Source organism: Balaenoptera ricei, chromosome 9, assembly GCF_028023285.1.
Source record: "Balaenoptera ricei isolate mBalRic1 chromosome 9, mBalRic1.hap2, whole genome shotgun sequence".
Classification (NCBI taxonomy): domain Eukaryota; kingdom Metazoa; phylum Chordata; class Mammalia; order Artiodactyla; family Balaenopteridae; genus Balaenoptera; species Balaenoptera ricei.
Window position 1 is genome coordinate 54766519 of NC_082647.1, and position 23324 is coordinate 54789842.

Below are 23324 nucleotides of genomic sequence, written 5' to 3' on the forward strand. Positions count from 1 at the left end.
AGAGATGAAAAATGTGTAAGAGATTAGAAGGCATGGAGGACAGAATCAGGAATCAAATATTTGCTGGAATCCCAAAAGGTAAATGGAGAAGAGGCAATATTTAAGAGCTAAATAAAGCCTGAGTATATTCCAGAATGGAAGAAAAATATACATCAAGACATCCGGGGCTTCCCTGGTGGTGCAGTGGTTGAGAGTCTGCCTGCCAATGCAGGCGACACGGGTTCGAGCCCTGGTCTGGGAAGATCCCACATGCCGCGGAGCAACTGGGCCCGTGAGCCACAACTACTGAGCCTGCGCGTCTGGAGCCTGTGCTCCGCAACAAGAGAGGCCGCGACAGTGAGAGGCCCGCGCACCGCGATGAAGAGTGGCCCCCGCTCGCCGCAACTAGAGAAAGCCCTCGCACAGAAACGAAGATCCAACACAGCCAAAAATTAAAAAACTAATTAATTAAAAAAAGACATCCAAGAAGCACAGTATGTCCTAAGTAGAAAACAAAAAAAAGAAGTCTTTAACAGCTTTCTTTGCTCTATACTCAAGTCTCTCATTTTTCCCAGATGTTTTGGTTTCCAGAAAGATAGGGACAAGATCGGGCACATCCAGGGTGGTATACATGCACCTCTATGTTCACAGCAGCACTATTCACAGTAGCCAAGACATGGAAACAACCTAAATGTCCACTGACAGATGAATGGATAAAGAAGATGTGGTACATATATACAATGGAATATTACTCAGCCATTAAAAAGGATGAAATAATGCCATTTGCATAAACATGGATGGACCTGGAGATTATCATACTAAGTGAAGTAAGTCAGACAGAAAAAGAGAAATACCATATGATATCACTTGTATGTGAAATCTAAAATATGGCCAAATAAACCTATCTACAAAACAGAAACAGACTCACAGACACAGAGAACAGACTTGTGGTTGCCAAGGAGGAGGGAGTTGGGGGAGAGCTGGATTGGGAGTTTGGGATTAGCAGAGACAAACTATTATATATAGAATGGATAAACAACAAGGTCCTACTGTATAGCACAGGGAACTATATTCAATATTCTGTGATAAACCATAATGGAAAAGAATATTAAAAAAGTGTATATAGGGGCTTCCCTGGTGGCACAGTGGTTGAGAATCTGCCTGCCAATGCAGGGGACACGGGTTCGAGCCCTGGGCTGGGAAGATCCCACATGCCGCGGAGCAACTAGGCCCGTGAGCCACAATTACTGAGCCTGCGCGTCTGGAGCCTGTGCTCCGCAAGAAGAGAGGCCGCGATAGTGAGAGGCCCGCGCACCACGATGAAGAGTGGCCCCCGCTTGCCACAACTAGAGAAAACCCTCGCACAGAAACGAAGACCCAACACAGCCATAAATAAAATAAAATAAATTTTAAAAAAGTGTATATATATGTATGTATAACTGAATCACTTTGCTAATGGCAGAAATTAACACAACATTGTAAATCAACTATACTTCAATAAAATAAATTTTTAAAAAAGACAGGGAATGGTATTTAGAGACAGTAATCTGAGTACTACAGGTGTTTATTGCTACAGAGTTCATTATTTCTAGGCTTTTCAGTAGACAAACCAAGGAGATGTGCATTTCTTAAAAGAGAAAATGCAGCGTGAAGTGTTGAGTTCATGTTATTTCTATTCAAATTTAAATTATTTTTATCTCTTTTCCCTCATTCTGGAAAACTTTGGTTCCACGTGGCATTAATGTATTCCTTAGTTCTTTTATTCTACTAATAAGAAAATAACAATCCCAGTATTATAATGAATAGTATAACTACTTAAAAAAATACAATTTTCAAGTACAATTGACCCTTGAACAACACAGGTTTGAACTGCATGGGTCCACTTACACGCGGATTTCTTTTTAATAGTAAATACTACATACTACAGGATCCAAAGTTGGTTGAATCTGAGGACGTAGAACTGTGGATACGGAGGGCAAACTAAAGTTATACTGAAATTTCCACAGCTCAACTGACGGTGCCCCAACGCCCTCATGTTGTTCAAAGGTCAACAGTATGTAATTTTTTCCTTAGAATATAATTCACTAGGGATCAATGGTAAATTTATCAGAATTTAAAATCACGTATCATAATTCCTTTCTTTATGATTTATACAATCATAATGAGTCAAAATTAGGTTTTCAGTTCATTTTGTTTTTTATTTTATGTAACGCTTTTGTGTTTCTTCGTATAAATTTTCTAATCTTATGGAAACATAAACACATTTACCTGGTTTCAAAGTCAAATGCATAAAATGTAGTATATTCAAAGCAGTTTGGCTTCTATTTATGTGCCCTCCACATATTGTTCACCTTTTAAAAAATATTCTTATTTATTCAACCATTGTTTTAATATAAGCAAATTTATATATACATATTTTTGTATATTCACATATTTACACCTATTTCATATAATATACACATGTAAGTTTATACAATATATAAAATTTATATATACATATGCATATGTGTATAAATAAACATATATACGTGTGTATATATAGGCTTATATGTATATATAATATGTATATATCTAAACATATAGATATAAGCAATACGTTATACACATTTTTATACCTTATTATATACTATAATAATATATATATATATATATATATATATACTCCATGGCAGTATATATAGAATTTTTTCATTCTTTTAAAACTGAATAAAACTCTATTGTGTGGCTGTAAGAGTTTTTACACAGTATCAAACCCAAATATACATCAAAGGATACTGGAAAAATTAACAGTCCTAGAATGAAGGGTCTTATGCAAGTATCTTTTTGCATTTTTGCCTGAGTATCTTTGCAATAGATTTCAATCAGAGGAATTGCCGAGTCAAAAATTAAAGACACATATAATTTTACTAGACACTGCAAAGCTTCTCTTCATTATAGCTGTATCATTTTGTATTCCCACTAGCAGCATATGAGAACACCTATTTCCCCACAGGCTTGATCAAAGAACACGTTGTCAAATTGGAACTTTTGTCAGTCTAATAAAATGGAATCTCCTTGTGGTTTCAATTTGCCTTTTACTTGTTGGGAACAAAGTTGAGAAACTTTTCCTACGTTTCAGAATCATTTAACCTCTCTTCTTCTATGAACTGCTAATTTTTCTCTGCAGTTGTAGTAATTTATTTTTAGAACCTCTGTAACATAGTAACTATTTTTGAAATAAACTAGAGAAATACTTGCAATTTATCATTTATCTTTGATTTTGTTTATAATTCTTTTGTCATTCAATTTTTTTAAGTGATCAAATATACCAGCCTCTGTTACTTCTGTCTTTTAATAATAGTTAAGAAATTTCTCTACTCCTAGGCTACAGAGGAACATACTCAGGTTTCCTTCCAGTACTTGTATACTTTGTTTTTTAAATTTGTATTTCTCATCCATTTGAAATTTTCCTTTAGGTATGGTGTGAGAATAAATGGAATTTTTACTTTTTCTATATGTCTAGTCAGTTATCCCAATGTCACTTATTTAAAAATACGTATCTTTTCGCCAGTGATTTGATATGCTGACTTTATAACAAATTTTCACAAGGATTAGGATCTATTTACAGATTTTCTTATTCCCTTCTCTTTGTCTAAATGTCATAATACACTATTTTGATCTTTATATGTTTTAATATCTGATAGAGCTATTTCACTCCACATACCACTACTCTTTATCAGGACATTCATGGCTGGACTTATTTGTTTTTCCAAATTAAATGGCTAATCAACATGTTTATCCCCAGAGAGAAAAAAACTAAATAATAATTGCACTGAGACTGAATTAATTTATTAATTTATAAAATATTAATATTTATATGATGTTAAATCTTTCTATGAAGGAATACAGTATATAAACACACAACTCAAAATCAATTACAGGATATAATGAAAGAGAGGACCCCATTAGGATTATATTTATTTTCAAGTTTAGAAATGTTCCAAACCTATGTGAGGAAAGCCATAAAATGCTCCTGAAAGGCACAGAAGCAGCTAGAACAAAAGGTACAACATACTGTATTTCTGCATATATGATTCGATATCACGTGAATGTTAATCATTGCTTGTACAACCATGACCTCAGTTTTCAGCCCTAGTGGCAAAACTAAACAACTGTCTAGTTTAACAGTTAACTCTCCAGTCATAAACGGCTTCGGAACTATTTGAGGAAGGAATATACATCCTGCTTATCGTCTGAACTTTTCATGTTATTTACAGAAATTATCAACAGAAGGAGTTCAATATCAAAATATACTGGATGCGTAGCATTAGCTTGGAAACAAATTGCAGGGTAGATGGTAGAGCATCCTTTCAATAAACGCTATACTTTTAATGTCATTGATGATACAGAGTATAATTCTGTATGGAAAAAGGCATCAAAAACCTTCAATCTCAAAGTGCTAGACTCTACATGCAAAGAGGTTTGAGAACACCTCAACTCAGAAATTCTCAGGGGGTCCCTGACACCTTTCAGCATTCTGCAAGGTCAAAACAATATTTCATCATTTTAATGTACTATTTGCCTATTCACCACATGGACATGTGCCAGCAATCATGGGTAAAATTGCTGGCACCTTCACATGAATCGAGCAGTATCAAGCTGTACCAGCAGTGATATTTTCACCCCACACACTACCAAAAAATTTAATAATAAGGGAGAAAAGTCAATTTCACTTAAAAATATCCTTAAGAAGCAGTAGAAATTATTAATAGCATTAAATCCCAACTCTTTGGTATGCATCTTTTAAATATTCTATTTGACAAAGGGGAAATATACATAAAGTACTTTGCTGCATCCAAGTAGAATGGTTGCTTTTGGGAAAAGCACTCAGGCAATTGAGTTGTGAGCTGAACTAGCTACTTTTTCATGGAATACTATTTTTCCTTGAAAGAATGACAGACAAACAAATGACAGTTATTCAGGTTGGAGATATTTGGTAGAACATTTCTTAAAAATGAGCAAAGTGAGCCTGTCACTTCAAGAAAAAGAACTGACTAGATTTGTTGCCATTGATAAAACTGGCACTTCCAAGTGAAAATTAGAATTGGAAAACTTGTATCTGCCACTATGCATGTTCCCAGTCTTCAAAGATTTTTCTGATAAGTTCTGTGTTGATATTAATAAGCAGAGGTTTTTGATACTACATAATAAAATGTGTCAATATTTGGAAGATCCTCATAACTCATGAATGAGTATTTTCCAAATGACTAATGCATGATGTTAAAATAGTATGCATGGTAAAATACAATTCAGATTGCAAGGTAAACCAATGAATTTTAATGCAATAGAGTAGGACAAGGTCATTGATAACATTTAGCAGGTTGAATGGTGGCCCTCGAAAAGATATGTCCATGTCTTAACCCCAAGAACCTGGACTTTATATGATAAAAGAACGAATTACATGTCAAAAGATATAATTACATTAAGGTTTCTGAGAGAAGAAGCTTATCCTGGATTATCTGGGTGGGCCTTAAATCCAGTGAAATTATTGTTATAAGAGTTAGGCAGAGAAAGATTTTATAGGTAGTAGAGGATAAAGCAATGTGACCACAGAGGTAGAGATTGGAGTGATAAGATCACAAATCAAGGAATGACAACAGTCATCAGGGGATCAAAGAGGCACAGAACAGAATCTCTCCTAGAGCCTTAAAGGGAGTGCCGCCCAACAAGATTTCAGACTCCTGGCCTCCGCAACCGTGAGAGAATAAAATTCTGTTGCCAACCACTTAGTTTGTGGTAATTTGTTGAGGCAGCAATAAAAAACTAATACAGTATAGTTTCAGATTCCACACTGCAACTAAACTTTTAGAAACTACCACTTATTAAATTTCAGCATAGTATTAAAAAATAGTCACAATCATCTAAAAAATCTATTAAAACACTCCTCCCTTTTCCAGTTACAGAAGTGTGAAGACAGATTTTCTCTGTGTATTTCTACCAAAACAATATATGGCAGCAGAATGATGCAGAATCAGATATGAGAATACAGCTGTCTTCTATCAAGCCAGACATTAAAGCGGTTTACACAAATGTAAAACAATGCTACTCTAATAACTATTTTTTATTTTGGAAAAGTGTAAACTTTCATAACAGTGTTTATGTTAATAAATAGTTGTATTATTTTTAAATGAATATGTAAATATTTTTAAATTTTCTCAGTTGTGATTTTAATACAATAAATACTGGTAGATATAACTCATATAAACAAAAGTTCTTAGGGTTCCTCAATAATTTTTAGGAGTATACAATGGCCCTGAGATCAAGGAGAATTATATTATATTAACCAATCTATTACACTTATAATTTCCTGTTTTGTGCATTCGTAAGAACAACAGTTGAGGAAGAAATCTACATCTCTAAGAATTCAAAAGACTTCCTTAATCAAGAATAAAATATGAGAAAAGGAATTCAGAGTTCAAGTGTCTTTAGGAAGAAGCTAAATTTCAGTATACAAATTGTGTTTATTAAAAGTCTAGAACTTCTTAATAAAGAAATAAAAATCATTTGACTTTTCAATCAACAAAAGAGAAAGAAAGAGAAATACAGAACTTGAAAAAAAAAAAAAAACTATTAAAAAGGCACAGTCGGGGGCTTCCCTGGTGGTGCAGTGGCTGGGAATCTGCCTGCTAATGCAGGGGACAAGGGTTCGAGCCCTGATCCGGGAAGATCCCACATGCCATGGGGCAGCTGGGCCCGTGTGCCACAGATACTGAAGCGTGGCCCCCTCTCGCCGCAGCTAGAGAAAGACCGCATGCAGCAACAGAGACCCAATGCAGCCAAAAATAAATAAATTAAAAAAAAAAAAAAAAGGCACAGTCAGAATCTTTCTTGGCACTTCTTGTACCCTGTAAAGGATTATGCAGACAATACTTCTTCAAATTCTTATAAATCTTCCAGATAATTCCCTTACACACAAAATTATTCCTATTCCTTCTGTTCAAACATCCCCCAAAACTCCTTCCCAGGCTTAACACATCCTTTGACCTATGACTCTTTTCCTTTCCTCTGGTTTCTGCATCACGAAGGCCCCAAACCTGGTGTGCGACCTGGAACATCCCCAGGAAGTGGAGGAGGAAAAGGTACTTGAGGGTCAAAGCCAGAACCAACACTTGAAGGTGAAGGTGGGAGTGAAACAGAGACTCTCGAAGCATTCATAGTTTTGGTCCTATATACATAGCTTATATTTTCTTCTTCGTGGATCGAATATCACTATTTAACTTTATTATTATATTATAAATACTATTGATGGGTTTTCAAATTTTTGAATTATATACAAATAACAGGACACATAATTAAAATAATACGAAACAATGTAATTTTGTACATATTGACAACGTGGAAGTGATGGTAGAGCTGACAGAAGTTGATGTGGAAAAGGAACAAAGAGTAAAGGGAAGCGTAGATCCACAAATTTCTTCATCCTGTGTGACGGTGACTCAATAAATACTATCTAAAGCAGTGTTAGAAGCACAAATTCTCAGATTCTCACCCCAGATCTGCTGTTGTAAGTCCAACTAAACTACTCCATGGTATTGTTGCTCAGCACTCATTTTGTGAGGCCAAGAGGCCGTGAACTGACACAAGCCCCTCCCTGAGCAAATGCCCTGAGTAACAGAGGGCAGAGCCACAGGTATTGTAAATGTGACTCCCTCAACCACCCTTATAATAAGCATCTTCCCCCACCTCCCAGGGCATTCCTCTTGTGCACCCCTTAGATAAGACCCCCTGAAAAGCTTACCAAAACCCTGCTCCTTTGGGTTTGAATTGACCAACCTGGTCCTAACCCAAGAATCCTCAAGCATTCCACCCACCCACTCTAAAAAAGGCACGTTCCCAGGTCCTGCCTGCTCTCTCCGGCTACATCCTGCCTTGACCTCCCGTGTGGTCCCCTTGAGGCATCCCGTGTACTTCCTCTAGAACTTGTGAGTAATAAGCTTCTTTATTTCAATTCCCTTCTAGTCTTTTGTTAAACCTTGGCTCACTATACAATGGGTCAGCCCCAGCTCTACCTAACAAATATTAATTTAACAAAGTCACAACACCTGCGACATCACATTCTAGGGGTGGGGCCCAGCAACCTGAGTTCTAACATGCCCTCCAGGTGATTTCGATGCATGCTAAAGTTCGAGAACCAATCATCTTTGTCAGATCGAGAAACAGAGGTCTTAAAATTATTTTAAGTGAAAAAAGGTAACCACCAGAATAACTATAAAAGTGTTTCTCTCTATAAAAATATATATAAGAAAACCAAGAGTGGAACATGTGAGGGAGAAGAAGGCATTGAAATGCATTAATTGTCAGCTATTATAGGACATCATAAATAATACCAAGAGTTGATAAATTAAGTAATGTTGATAGAAGTGTATTATTTAGCATTATGATAATAACAAAAGTTAAAAACAGTTCAAAGTGCTATACCTGAGAAGCGGACTAGAGAAGAGGAATAGGGGACACATTCATTCTTTATTGTATACCTTTCTGTGAAGTTTGGGTTAGGGTTTGATTTTTTTTCAACCAAATTATTACTTTATTAATTTGAAATAATGTCCAGTATTCAATTTCCAGATCCCTGTAAATTCTTACCCCAACTTACATCTAAAATACTTAATTGAGCATTTATTTGTGTCTCCCATCACATCAAAGAAGTTGGATTAAGAAGATTTCATCTAAATGTCATCTTCACTAAGATTGGTATGCAAGGCCAGATGACATCAGGATTTCCAGTACCAAAGCAAAAACTGTACCAAAGCTGAGCAGGCAAAGACTTTATTCAGGCTATCGCAATAGGAGAGAAAGACTCCATTCTGCTGAGACAAAAGGCAAGAGGATTTTTAAGTGATGGGGTGAGCTAGGGGGAAAGCACTGGAGGATATGAGGGGGTAAGCTGACCATAGCAATGTGTGCAGCAAGATTTCCAGCACCTGTGATTAGGCCATCTGGGTTTGCTAGTTGGTACCCAACAAAGTTAGGCTCCTACCTCTCGTACTGGGAGACAGAGGTACAGCTCAAAGAGATAGTCCCCCAGTCTTTAAGACATTTCCTAGGTTATAAAAGTGGCAAAAGGCTGGGAGAAGATTTATATACATTTCAAAGGGGCAGAGAAAGACTGTACAATTTCAGTTTTTCTAAATTAAATGCTTTAAGAAAAGGGAGATCAGGGGCCTATAGTAAGGAAGCAACATGTCTAAAGTTTAGTCAAGCTGAGGGGAATGTTGAGGCCATCTGGGTCGTCAGTAACAATATTTCATATGGTAAACTGCTGCTTGTGAATGCACGGTAGAATGATGACACACTCCCTAATTTCTTCACCTCATCCCAAAGAGCACTCTAAGAAGAGCCCTGTTACAGGAACTCACATGCAATAATCACGTGAGGCATTCAGGGCATACGTGCACTCTTACTCCTTTTCTCTGACACCCAGACCATCCCTGCCTATAGCAATCATATTTGACTATAAACTACTTGGGGAAAGATTCTAATTGATATTTTTCACCTTTAGAGGTATTCATACAACACCCTACAAATGGATTATGTTCAAACGATATTGATAAATGAACATTCCCATCTTGAAGATACATATTAAAGAGCATACAGCAGAATCCGAGAATCTGTACAGGGTCAAAAGCAATTCACAAACCACATCTATGTAATCTCATCTGTACTGCTCTTCAACCCCCTCTATTAGACTAACAGCCTAGTAAACCTTTTAGAACACAAGACACAAGTTCCAAAGTCCATTTGCCCTTTAGATGGCAAAGAGGACCTACAGAATTCATGCATATAGTTCCCTGATGCCAAGATAAGTCAATGGGTTAAAAAAGTTATAAGCAACCTCTGAAGAAAAACTATGGACATAACCAAAAGTAAAACTACTTGTTTCATTATAAAGTGTTACATATTCATTTAGTAGATCACTTAGCAGATTCCTGACCTTTGTGAGGAATGATTAACATTTTCACAATTTTTCTTAAAAGCACACCATCACAGAAAATTTCTTTTTATAGGTAGAGTATCTACTAGCCTATTTAGGTAAAAACATAAATGCAGAGGGTTATGTACACATAGAGGACTTAGTAAATTGAAATGATCTTAACTGAATTATTTCAGGCACTCCTGTCCTCATCTCAGGATGGAATGGAGTCTACATGTATTTTAAACTTGCCATTACTTTCAGAAAATAGACCACTTTTACTTTTTGAAAATCATCTCCCCAGCTTTTAGTCATCCGATTTTTTCAGCCACTCAGAGCTTAGCCTTGCAATTCTCTTCCTGATATTCTCATCTCAGATCATTCCAATATCCATAAGGACCTTAAAACACATTTGGGTTTCCACCAGCCAAAAACGAAAAAACAAAACATAAAAGATAAACACACACACACAAAAGAAAGTATCTAAAGAAATCTGTAGTAGTTAACATCACATATCACTCCAAAACTTAGTGGCTTAAAACAATAAACATTTATCATCTCTGGTTTCCATGGGTCAGGAGTTCAGTTCTGGCTTACCTGGGGGCTTCTGACTTCGGGTCTCTTGTGAGCTTGCAGTTAGGATGTCAGCCATGTCTGCCGACATCTGAAGGCTTGATTTGACCTGGAGGACCTGTTCCTAAGAAAGCTCACTAACCTGGTGCCAGTTGTTGGGAGGAGTCCTCAGGTTCCTCTCCACAAGCTGCATTACTGTCATCATGACATGATGGCTGGCTTCCCCCAGCATGAGCAGTCTACGAGAGAACATGGCAAAACCAACCATATCTTTTATGACCCAGCCTCAGAAGTCATACACCACTATTTCTGCAATATACTAATGGTTATTCAAGGCAGCATCATTTCATGTGAGAGGGAACTATACAAGGTTATGAATAGCAGGAAGTGAAGATCACTGGGTACCATCTTGGATCCCAGCTATCATAACATCCTTCTTTTATTCCTGCCTATCTATTTACTTAGTAACTAATGCCCCATGCTGGTTTTGCTGCCAGGCTATTCAAATATTTGATCTACATCTTTCCTCTCCTCTTTTAATGATTTTAATTCCTTCTTGTTCCCTTTACCATCTATCGGGTTGGCCAAAAAGTTCATTCCGGTTTTTCCATAAGAGCATATGGAAAAATCCGAACGAACTTTTTGGCCAACCCAATACTTTGGTACATACCGCTCCACAGAAACTATTTCCTTGAAGATTACCAATAATCTCTTCCTGCTAAACTGATGGCCTTGGCCTTTCCTCAGACATCTTATAATGTTTGATGTTACAAACCATCCACTCATGAAATTCTCTCATCCTTTGGCATCTTTGGTACATTAAAGGCTTCTCCCATCTCTCCTCTCCTTTCCTCTACAGGGTTCCTAAGTGCAGAGTGTTCTTTAAGCTCATCCCTCTGGTTTTCTTACTATAGCAAGACTGGGCTGATACCCACTCACTACTTCAGCTATGTGATTATTATTAGGCCTGCGTTTCCTTCCCTACTCAATCATAGGTCCTTTCTAGCTGCCTTCAGGCATCTCCATTCTCTAATCTCTAAACAAGGCTCATTGTTTCTTCCTTCAGTGTCTCCTGGAAGAATCTGTTTTACCCCATCATCCCCACTACCACCACCCTAGTCCAAACCCTCCCTATACCACAACCAGATTAGCACAGCAGTGTTTTAGCCGCTCAGCTTACTTGACTCTAACAATGACCTTACTTCTACTCTAATCCAACTGTCATATGTTTTGATGCTAAATCTCCTTTATAAATTCCTTTTATTTTTTTCATTTTCCAGCATAAGAAGATTATCATCGACTGCTTTCAAATCTAAATTCCTTAGACTGGCTTTTAAAGCATTTATTATTTTCCCATTTGGCTACCACACCTAATTTCTTATTCTCCTTATTTCTTATTGGTGATTAACCATTCGTTCGCTATGCTCCAAATACACAAATTTCCACATTTACCTTTTTAATTCTATTCTTTCCACAAAAGTAAATAAATAAAACAAACTTATCTCCTACCAATTCATCCTACTCATTTTTGTACATCTAGCTCAAATTCCACAATCCCCATGAAATCTTCTCTACTTTAGTTCATACTGGGCTGCTTAATTTTTGAGTTCCTAATGCTCAATTAGGCATCCACATCTCTGATTCTTTGTTACTCTTATTTTCATAGCTAAGTTGCAGGTGTATAAAGACTGCAATCATATTTCTTTATTTCTTTTAAGACATCTAAAATGGTCTACAAGTAACATGCTGAGCACATAATAGGCCATGAATAAATATTTATTGGTTAACTAAATGAGGACAATGAGTAGAAAATTCCTACATCGTTTGGCAGAATGACTACAGGCAAAAGACTCCTTCCCAAAATGTATTATCTAAAAGTGCATTTTCCCCATGTGTCAACCACAAAAAAGATGACTGTCTTCTAGCAGAGCCAAGCTTAGCTCTTTAAGCATGTGTAAAATCCACAAGACAAAATTGTTAAAGGTACAAACTGTTTAAATAAAAAGGCAGATATACAAAATAATTACTTCATTTAGCAAGTACAGAGGAAATCAGATCACATTCCAAATGTAATCTAATGATTTCAGCAGTTGGAGAATAATCAAGGAAAAAAAATTAAGCAATAAGTCTGCTGTCTTGGATTTATTAAGGGAAAGGAAATTCTTATAAAGCCAAAAAGATAAGAAAAAAACCTACATGATTTGTAACAGAAAATAATTAGTGAAGGTAATTGTATGATGGCAAAAAAATTACACTTTCCTAATTCAAGCATATTAAAAATTAATATGATTATTAAAAATAACTATGACATATCTTTGGAAAGAGAACATATTTGTATTTCCCCCAAAGTCTCACAGCTGGTTGTGCCCTCCTTTGGAAGCAGTGTTATGTCTTGGAAACAGCATGAGTTTCCCCAGCCAGAGGGACCTGCATTACTACTTGAGGGATCTTAGGCAACCAACCTCTGGGGGCTGTTGTGAGAATTAAATGAGATTACATATCTGAAAGAACCTGGCATGGTGTCCGACACACGCTGGTCAACACATCTTATTTTGTTCCATTCTGCTTTGCAGAGATAAAGAGAACTGGAGGTGGAATAACCCTAGAGTAGGAGGGAGGAACCAGGGATGCTTATCCCAGCTCAGCTGCTAGTTTGGTTGTGACAGGGACAGCCTACGGTCTTCCAGTTTTCACTTTCCTCTTCATTTTGGTAGGAGATCCCCCTAAGTTTTAATGGGCATGCAGGGGCCAGATAGTTCTATTTCTTTTGCCTTCACAGCGTTTGTAATTGTTTGATTTGCAATGCATTTGGGTAGACTAGACACTTTACTTGTTATCAGTCACTACTCACTTCTGCCCTAACCCAGCCCAATTCCAACACCCAGGACTCCTTCCTGACATCTTATGGACTCTTCTGTGCATGGTTGCTGGACCAGATTATCCCTAAGGAATCTTCCAATATTTAGTAGTCCTGAGGAAACACATGGAATAACGTTCATTTCCCTGGTAATCATAATGACTTGGTGGGTTTTTCCTTTTTTTTTCAAAATCTAAGAGGAAATTTGAAATAATCTAAGTTTTAAAATTCTCATCTCCTCTGCTAGTTTTTATTTAGGAGACATACGGTATATTAGTTTCCTGTGGCTATTGTAACACATTACCATAAATCTAGAAGCTAAAATAACAGAAATTTATTCTTTTACAGCTCTGGAGGCCAGAAGTCTAAAATCAAGGTGTCTGCAGGGCCACACTCCCTGTGAAGGCTCTAGGGGACAATCATTCCTTGTTCCTCCAGTTTCAGGTGACCTCAGATCTTATTTAGCTAATGGCTGCATCACTCCAACCTCTGCCTTCATCTTCACATGACCTTCTCCTCTGTGTCTATAAAATCTCCTCTGTCTATAAGATCTGCATGTCCCTAACTCTTATAAGGATACTTATCATTGGATTTAGGGCCCACCTAGATAATCCAGGATCATCTCATCCCAAGATCCTTTTAGTTACATGTACAAAGACTACTTCCAAATAAGAGCACAGACATTCACAGGTTCTAGGGATTAGGACTTAGATGTATCTTTTGGGGATCCATCATTGAACCCACTACAGAATGCTACATAAACAATCACTCAGTTATAAAATACAGGTAGTATAGGTAATCTCACACTCTGAAAAGGAAGTAGTCAAATATCAAGTTTTTCAACTATTTACAAAAAATAGCATTTCAATGAAAAATTTAAGATCTTTTAATATACCTTTTGGAGTTACAAGTTTAAATAGCAATCTTTTCAATCAATATCTTCTACATTATCATGTAACTTTCATTATTGTTAACCATATTCTAATTTGGAATTCACTACTTCTTTAATAGATCACAATTACTGACAAAGAAATTTTGCAATTGATTCATTCTTTCCTGTTTAAACATGTAATACATATATACAACCTTAAAATTCAACACAAAAGAAAAGAGGAAAGAATTATTCCCCTTTAGTACTCCTTGCCTAATTCCTCTCTTCACCCAAGAAGTAACAGTTTAAAATTCCTTTCAGAATATTCTGTGCATACATAAAAGCTATTTACTTGATTGCTTTGTTTATCATAAATGGGATCATGCTATACACAGCACTCAGTGAATTACATTTTCCTTTTATCAACGTCTTATTTTTGTAACCACACAATATTTGACAGAAGGAATGTAGCATAATTCATTGATGGACGTTTAAGTTGCTTTCAAATGTTTGGCATCAAAAAAAGCTTGCAATGGTCATATATATGTCTTTGAAAATGTACAAAAATTTCTGTAGGATAGATTTTTAGAGGTAAAGTTATTTGGTCAAATATTATGCACATTTCCAATTTGATTGAGCCTGCTAATTTGTTCTCCAAAAAACTTTCTATGAACTGGCCAACTGATGCTGAAAGATAATTCTTACCTGGTCAATCAACCATCTATATATATGTGTGTGTATCTGCATGTATACACATACATGTATGTAAAATGTATAAAAAGCATATTGAAACATACATATTACACACACACACACACACACACACATACTTTTTATACTATCTAGGTATATGGAAGGCCACTCAGCATCAGTTAGATAAACTAGGGAAGAAGACTCTTATGTCTATATCCTACCTAACTCATCCACCACTGAGCCTCAGGCACTCAAAAAGGGAGGAGACCCACTTTTGGGTGTCATGAACAAAAAAGTAACATAAAAAAGTGGCTTCTGATATGTTTTCTGACCCATTTCCATGATCCCAGGGCAGAACACTCTCCCAGACAAGAAATTCTCCCTCAGAATGTACGTGGCTCCACGATAACTAATTGATACATCCTAAATAGCTATAGGAACTCAATCCAACAATGCATCAGAACTCATTATGCCTTTTTCTTCAAAGTTCTAGTGAGAAAAAAACTTGCTAAGAGCTATACGTAACTTGAATTCCAAGGTGATCTGATTTAAATGAGCACCGCACCACAAATTATATATTTAGAGATGCTTTTCAGCTAAACTAGGAAAGGGAGAATATCTTTTCATCAGGCTCAGGTTGAATTGGAGTGACAGTAGCATAAAAAAAAGCTTATTAAGATGCTTCCATAGCTGTCACTCCTGACTTCAGCAGGCCACATAATTATAAGATAGTAATAAAAATTATTCCAAAGCACTTGAACAATTATATGCTCTTAAAACAGGTTGACGACGAAGGATGCACGTATTTTGAAAGTAGTAGATCTGATTGTTCTTTAAAACTGCAGCAGGAAACTGTTTCTCAGTTAGGGGAGTACATAAACTTATTTATCAATCCATTATGGAACATCTACAGACTCAGAGAATTTATCGTGTTCCATTAAGTAGAGAAATTCCTTCCACTAGGCTTTTCCTTATTCAGGGATTTGAATATCCTTCATCCAACCTCACTGAAGGCCAATACACTCTCACTTTCTACCTCCTAACTCCTCCTGCCCACAACACACACACACACACACACACACACACACACACACACACACACGTGTCGTCATCACATATTTGGCAAAATAAGGTACCAAATAATAAAAACATGACCGGTTGCATTGCAAGGAATTGCTTTCTGATGAAAACGTAAGACGCCTAAAATGTTAAGTTGTTGCAACATTTGTTTTATTTACAACAAAGAGAGCAGAAATGTGAATTATTTAGACAAAAGAATTGGCTGCACTAAAGATCAGAATACGCTGGGGATTAGAGACACAACTCAAGAAGGCTGCGCTTAGGTAGTGACACACTTCAGGACAAAAAGGATTTTGTACTGGGGCATGATTCTATTCTGCTAACAAACAAACAAGGCAAATGATTATTTTTGTGACCTTTACGTGTTATTCTTGGAAAACTCTTTTCAGCATTCAGAAATGAAAATCGTTCAACTGTTCTGTGATTTCTTTTTAACCAACGATCTGATACTTTTCTCGGCAGGTTTCCACTTTATTGAGATGTAATTAATATTCAATACAATGCATGAACTTTAAATGTTCAATTTGATGAACTCTGACAATTAAATACAGCCATGCAACCACCATTCAAAATATATATAGTAGAACAAATGTTCCCTGGCACTCCTTTCCAGTCATTTCTCTCCCTACTCCTCATCTAATACGGGATTTCTATCACCATAGATTACTTTTGTCTGCACTTGGATATCATATATATGAAATCCTACAGTATGTGCTCTTCTGTGTATAGCTTCTTTTAATATAATGTTGATATGTATCCATACTGCTCTGTGTATCATTAGTTTTTCTTTTTATTACTAAGTAGTATTCAATTCTATGGATATACTACAATTTGTCTATCAATTCTCCTGTTGTTAGACATTTGGGTTGATCCTAGTATAAGGCTATTATAAATATGGCTGCTATAAACATTCTTCTACAAGTCATGGTAAATACCTCTGAGAACTATTCCTGGGTCATAGGGGAGATGTATGTTTAATTTTAAGAAACTGCCAGTTTTCCTAAGCAGTTGTACTACTAACACTCCCATCACCATTGTATGAGAGGTTCTATCACTCCATAGCTTCACCAAAATTTGATGTTTTCAGTCTTTTTTATTTTAGTCATTCCAGGGCATGTTTAGTAGCATCTCATTTTTGTTTTAGTTTGCACAGCCTGATAACTAATAACACTGAACACTTTTTTAATGTACTTCTGTGAAGTATCTATTCAGGTCTATTGCACCTATTTCTAGTTGGTTATTTGTGTTTTTATAGTTGATTGGTTGGAATTCTTTATGTATTCTGTATACAAATCCTTTGTAAGATACTATAAATTTTTCTAGTTCATGACATATGTATTAATTTTTAATGGAGTCTTTTGATGGGCAGAATTTAATTTTGCCTAAGTCTAATAATCAACTTATGCTTTATGTTTTTTGTGTCCTATACAGGAAAGTTTTGCCTAACCTGAGGTCATGAAGGTATTTTTCTGTTTTCTTCTAGAACTTTTTGAATCTGGTTTAGATCTATGACCCAACTAGAATTAATTTTTGTGTATGGTATGTGATCAGAGTCAAAATACATTTTCTTCCATGCAGATACCTAGTTGTTCCTGCAATATCTGTTGAAAAGACAGATATTGCAGGAACAACTTGCAAAAACTGGAACAACTCAAAAAATAGCTTTGGCACTTCCGTTAAAAAAAAGAAAGTCAGTTGACTGAATATGTATGGGTCTGTTTCTAGACTCTATTATGTTCCATATTCTATTTGTCTATGCTTAGGCCAATACCACTGCCTTGATTACTGTATATTTATAATAAATTTTGAAACCAGGTGAAGTCCTACAACTTCTTCTTTCAAGATGGTTTTAGCTATCCTATTTTATTTTCATTTCTATATGTATTTAGAACCATCTTGTCTACTTCTTCAGAATAGCATGTTGCGTTTTTGATATAAATTACACTGAATGTATATATCAAATTAGAAAGTATAGCCATCTCAGCAATATTTCATTTTCCAATCTAGAAACATGCAGTGTATCTCCATTTTTATGTCTTATTTAATTTCTCAGTAATATTTTACAGTTTTTAGTATGGAGATCTTAAGTATCATCAGGTTGATTTTTTTCTTATCTTATTTTTTATGCTATTGTACATTTTTAAAATGTTTTTTTCCAATTGGTGGTGAGTGAAGACTTGCTCTACGGTGGGGGTCCCTTGTAGTTCTATTACAACAGCCCATTCATGGCTATTAAACATATGTTAGCAGTTCAGCTGGTTTTTCCCTCTCCTATCTTTGGTAGACATTTCCTCCAATGATGAGAGCAGTGGTAAGTCTCTCTTCTCCTATAAAGGGATCCTCACACTCTGATGTTTTATTTGTTTGTTTCTTTATGTGCTTAGCTTTATAATAGGGATATTTTTTAACTATGATTTTTATAGTTTATCTGGTTTGTTTTGGTTGTTAGAGACTGATGGCCTGTTATGACATTTTATATTCAAACTAAAAACCTTTTGGTGAAATTTTTTTTTTTAATCGTTGTAAGTCAATCTTCCCTATTACTATGTCTGAAAAAGCAAAAATGAAAAGTATCAAATAGCACCCAAGAGTCCAAGCAATCATACTGAAGACTAATGTTTACTTAGTGCTTTCTACATGCTAGCATTTAGATTTATAAATATCAACTCATTCACTCCTCAGAACAACCATATCAAGTAGGTATGGTTACCATTATCCCCATTTTACAGATGAATAAACTGAAATATAAAGTGCTTGTCATTTGCCTAATGAAACACAGTTATTAAATGGTAGAACTGGGACTTGAACACAAGTAATTTGGATTTCAAGCCTACATTCCCACCTACTTCCTCCTAATACCTCTCCACCAAAATCTTAGCATTCCTACCTTTATCCTGATTTCCCATATGTAATAGCTATCTGGGTTTTTTCATTATAAATGCTTCTTTCTTCTTTGAGTTTTTTTTTTTTATCTGAATCTCTCCTATTCACTTAGCAATTTGATATAACAGATACAATTTATTAAGTGCACACAAAAAAGATACTATGTTAGTAATTTTGCATATATTGCTTACAAACCTCACAAAAATTCTGAGAAATGGCATTATCCCCGTTCTACTTTGAGGGGGACTGAGGTTCAAACAAAGCACTTTTCTTAATTTCCATAAAAACTAGTGAAGAAATAAAATTGTCATTTGACCCCTCTTGAATCCAAAACCCATAATACAATCTTTCATGAATAATTATCTAAGTCTTCTCCTAAAGTTGCCTTTGCAACCCCTTTGGTCACCATTACTTACTGTAACTGGATATTTATTTAAACACTACTCCTCTGTATAACATCATCATTACTTCATTTTTTCTTGCTGATATTCTAAAACCACTTGTTTGAAATTAAGGGCTCTGTTAATGTCTACTGGGGTCTCTTTTGGAGGCTGTTATGATAATTAAAATTTAGATAAAGAACATCCTAAGAAAATAATCATCAATGGAAAAGAGTGAAAGTCGTCAACCAAGCAGTCTTTGAGATGCGGGCGGTACTGTGAGGCCTGGGGCTGGACCTGATTCTCAGCTCCTGGAGTTGAGAGAAATAATGCAGAACCTTTCTGCTGATGCTCGAAAAGGTCAAAGCTGCTCAAGGCCCTACATCACCACTATTACCATTCCTCTCCAAACAACTCCTCCAACTGACTTTACTCCCTTCAAAATACCTTCTGTGTCCATTGCAACATAGATTCGACAGAAAAAAAAGTTCAGCAAGGCCCCAAACTCCTCCAGGCCAACTCTTAGACTCATCCCACCACCATAATAGCCCAGAAAAATTTTCCAGGTCTGGTCTTGTAAATCGAAAATCTGATGCCTAGTTTCCACAGTTATTTCTTAAATCATTTTAATGAAAGAAGAAAAATTCCATAGTAAGAACTTGCAATCAGAGGAACTGTCATTGATAGGCTAATATTCAAATTATGGTAGGCCCTATGAAAAAACCCATAATCCACGATTTCTGGCCTATTGCTGAAAAGTAATGGTACTGAACAAGATTCCAAAAGACTGAACACTTATATTCATTCTCAGTACAGAAACTCTTCAGAGAAAAAATTGTGCTCCTCCCTTAGGACTGAATCTCATTTCAGACACTTATTCCTTATGACGGCCCGTGTGTAATGATTTAAATGTCATGAAATCCTGCAGATGTGTTTGATAAAGTAATTGAAACTACTTCGTGTAATTTATTTTACTTTCAGTGATGGAAATGTGTGCACATAAATGTCACTGCACTGTCAATGCATTTAATGGCAGCTGAGTATATCCTTTGAGAGTTTCTAGTCAGTGGGGATTTTATCTTCCAAATATAATAAAATTTCTCTCTCCCAACACATGCGTGGACTGAGGCACCGATTAGTGTACAGTATTAATAAGAAATTTCCCCATGTAATCCTCTGACTGCAGAGATGAGGCCAGGACTTTATTGAGACCAAGTTCCTGCTCTAATTTCCGGGATACTTTCACAAATGATACAAGTGGTTCTTTAAAACCCAGACTGCAGCAGCAAATAGTGTCCTTTTTGGAAGTAACATTTGTGTGCCTGGAGCAGATGCTTCTATGACTTGGAGTCAGTAAGCACCAAAATACAGCAAAACCGATGCAGAAAAATGAGCCAGTATCTCACCAAAATAATTTTTGCAAAGGGTTCTATGCCTTAGGATCTCACTTCATACCTTTGCCTACGTATCTTGCACAGGTGAAACTACATCCTGCCTTTGAGTAACCTGCCCTCTGCCTTCTTACTAAACACAGCCATATAAAGAGTCTTTGCCTGACCTGATAGAAAGTTGATTTCGTCTTTGTCATTTGTAAAGCATAAAGCAAAAAGTATCCTTGTTATTTAACAACAGATATGCTTTCAAATGAGCATACTAAATATGGTTTGATAAAATACCAGGAGTGAAGGAAGACTAAATCCTTGACTATGTACTTGTAATAAAATTTTCAGTTTGAAATGGAATACAATAATCTATAGTTAGTCTGGGCAAATATTTCTCTCAGACTGATTAGGCAACAGTTGTGATAGAAAATTGCAGAAAAGTTAAAAAAAGGAAGGATGTGGCCTCTTCTCATGGTGTAATCCCAGAAGGGGTATTGTTATTCCCTCTATTGCAAAATTACTGGCAGTTTTAAAAATTGATTATTTTTAGTTACTTAACTATATGTTTAGGTTTGAAGACAAGTGAATCAAATACCTAATTAAATGTAGAGTTATTAAATTCTTTTGGTTACTTATTCTCATCTACAGAATTGACTTTTGTATTACATATCAAAGGGAACCTGCTTAGCAGATTAATACCTAAAACCTCTAGAAAAAAATTAAGTGAAAAAATGTATATGTTCATGCATAAAAACTTGCATTTTGTGAAGACTACAAACGCCGAATGACTTACAGGCAACTGGAAATCACACTGAATTTTGCTATTTCGATTTTAAGTAAAATCCACAATGCACAAAAAACACAGAACTGTATTTACTGTCATGATAAAAGTTCCCCTAAATATCATGGTTTATTACATATATTAGTTCCTCTCATATTTTCCTTGGTAACTCACTTTTACTTCTAAAATATCTTCATGTGAGTAAATGAACAGAGCATCTCTTTTCGTTTGGATTGCCAAAGTTCCACCTTCAAAACAATGCAACCATCAAGTAAAGTGAATGAAGACTAAATTTCTAGATTGGACTCTCAGAAGTACCACTTGGACAAGAGGGCTCCTGGCCTGAGCCAGTGCATTTACAGTCTGCTCTTGCCCTCTTCCAGCTATGCCCCTCCACACAGGTAACGGCTGTGCAGCACCAAGGCTCTGGGGCCTTGGGACCCTGGAAATAGCTACTGAAACAGCCTTAGTGTGTTTCCAGGACTTGCACAGGCCTCTTACCAGACGGTAAGCAAAGCCACCATTGCCAAGCCAGAAAGCGGTCAAAAAGATGTGTGTGCAAGGGGCAGCTATACATGAAGCTTGCCAATGGGGACTGCAGCGTGAACACATGGGCACAAGGCACCAAGCACCATGTGATTCGGGATGGAGAGCTTGGTGGGATGAGTAAGAAGCCATAGGCCATATGTCTGGCTCTCCCCAGGAAGCTCCAAGTATTCCAAGAATTTCAAGTTCTAACTGGTCTTGGGATTTATTGTGAAGACCTATTCATCAAGGTAGGAAGATAGCACATATTTTCTTATAATTGTGTTAGCTTCATTTGTAACTTTTAAATCTTTAGACATATGGTAAGTCAACCTCTATTTTTAGTTGTACCTCCAGCCCAACAAAAGTTAAGACCAGGACCAGGCTTGTCTTTCAATAAAGACTCCAATATCTCTGAGCATGACTACTAGTTGTTCATTTTACCATAGCATGATTTTATCATAAGCTCTAAAACAATAAATGGAACTAACTGCTTGTACATAATACATCATAAAAGCTACAATATGCATGCAAAGGGTAAACATGCTGCATATATACATTATCAAAGTACAGCAGAGAACTTAAATGTATTATTCATGACATGAAACGCAATGATTAGTATATCCAAAGCTACACTGCTTCCTACCTGTGGACATAAAATGATTACTTTTTTTTTCTTTTTTTTAAAAGGTGTGGAGGCAGGGGCAGAACCCAGGGTATGCAGGTCCACAAGGGCTGGGTTCAGATTCTTCTCCACGAGCACGGCAGCTCCCACAGCATCTTGGGTTTTATGCAAGTCATCTTGGGGAGGCCTCTGTACTTTTTGGAAGAGGGGGCGGCCGTCGCACTGGTTTTGCATTTTCAAGACGCTCAGAGCCCTCATGCTTCTCCTTGGCCAATTCCAGGAAAAGTGGCCCAAGCTCTCCAGAGCCACATCATCGAAATACAAGCCCAGAGTGAGCTGGGTGGCTGACAGAGTCTTGGTGCTCCAGCCAGGTGTCAGGGCTATGCCTCTGAGGTGGGAAAGCCAAGTTCAAGACATGGGTCCACCAGAGACCTCCCGGCTCCACGTAATATCAAACAGCAAAAGCTCTCTCGGAGATTTCCATCTCAACACTAAGACACAGCTCCACTCAATGACCAGCAAGCTCCAGTGCTGGACACCCTATGCCAAACACCTAGCAAGACAGGAACACAACCACACCCATTAGCAGAGAGGCTGCCTAAAATCATAATAAGGTCACAGATACGCCAAAACACACCACTGGATGCATTCCTGCCCACTACAAAGACAAGATCCAGCCTCATCCACCAGAACACAGGCACTGGTCCCCTCCACCAGGAAGCCAACACAACCCACTGAACCAACCT

The 23324-nt window shown here is 36.7% G+C and overlaps 1 long non-coding RNA gene across 1 annotated transcript in view; it reads right to left on the bottom strand.

Annotated features, from left to right (window-relative positions):
- Positions 1–10722, bottom strand: part of LOC132371957 (uncharacterized) — a 295027-nt gene extending 284305 nt beyond the window's left edge. Inside the window, exon 1 of the long non-coding RNA XR_009505028.1 lies at positions 10644–10722. This is a non-coding gene — a long non-coding RNA (uncharacterized LOC132371957). The remainder of the gene's footprint in view (positions 1–10643) is intronic.
- Positions 10723–23324: the final 12602 nt, after the last annotated feature.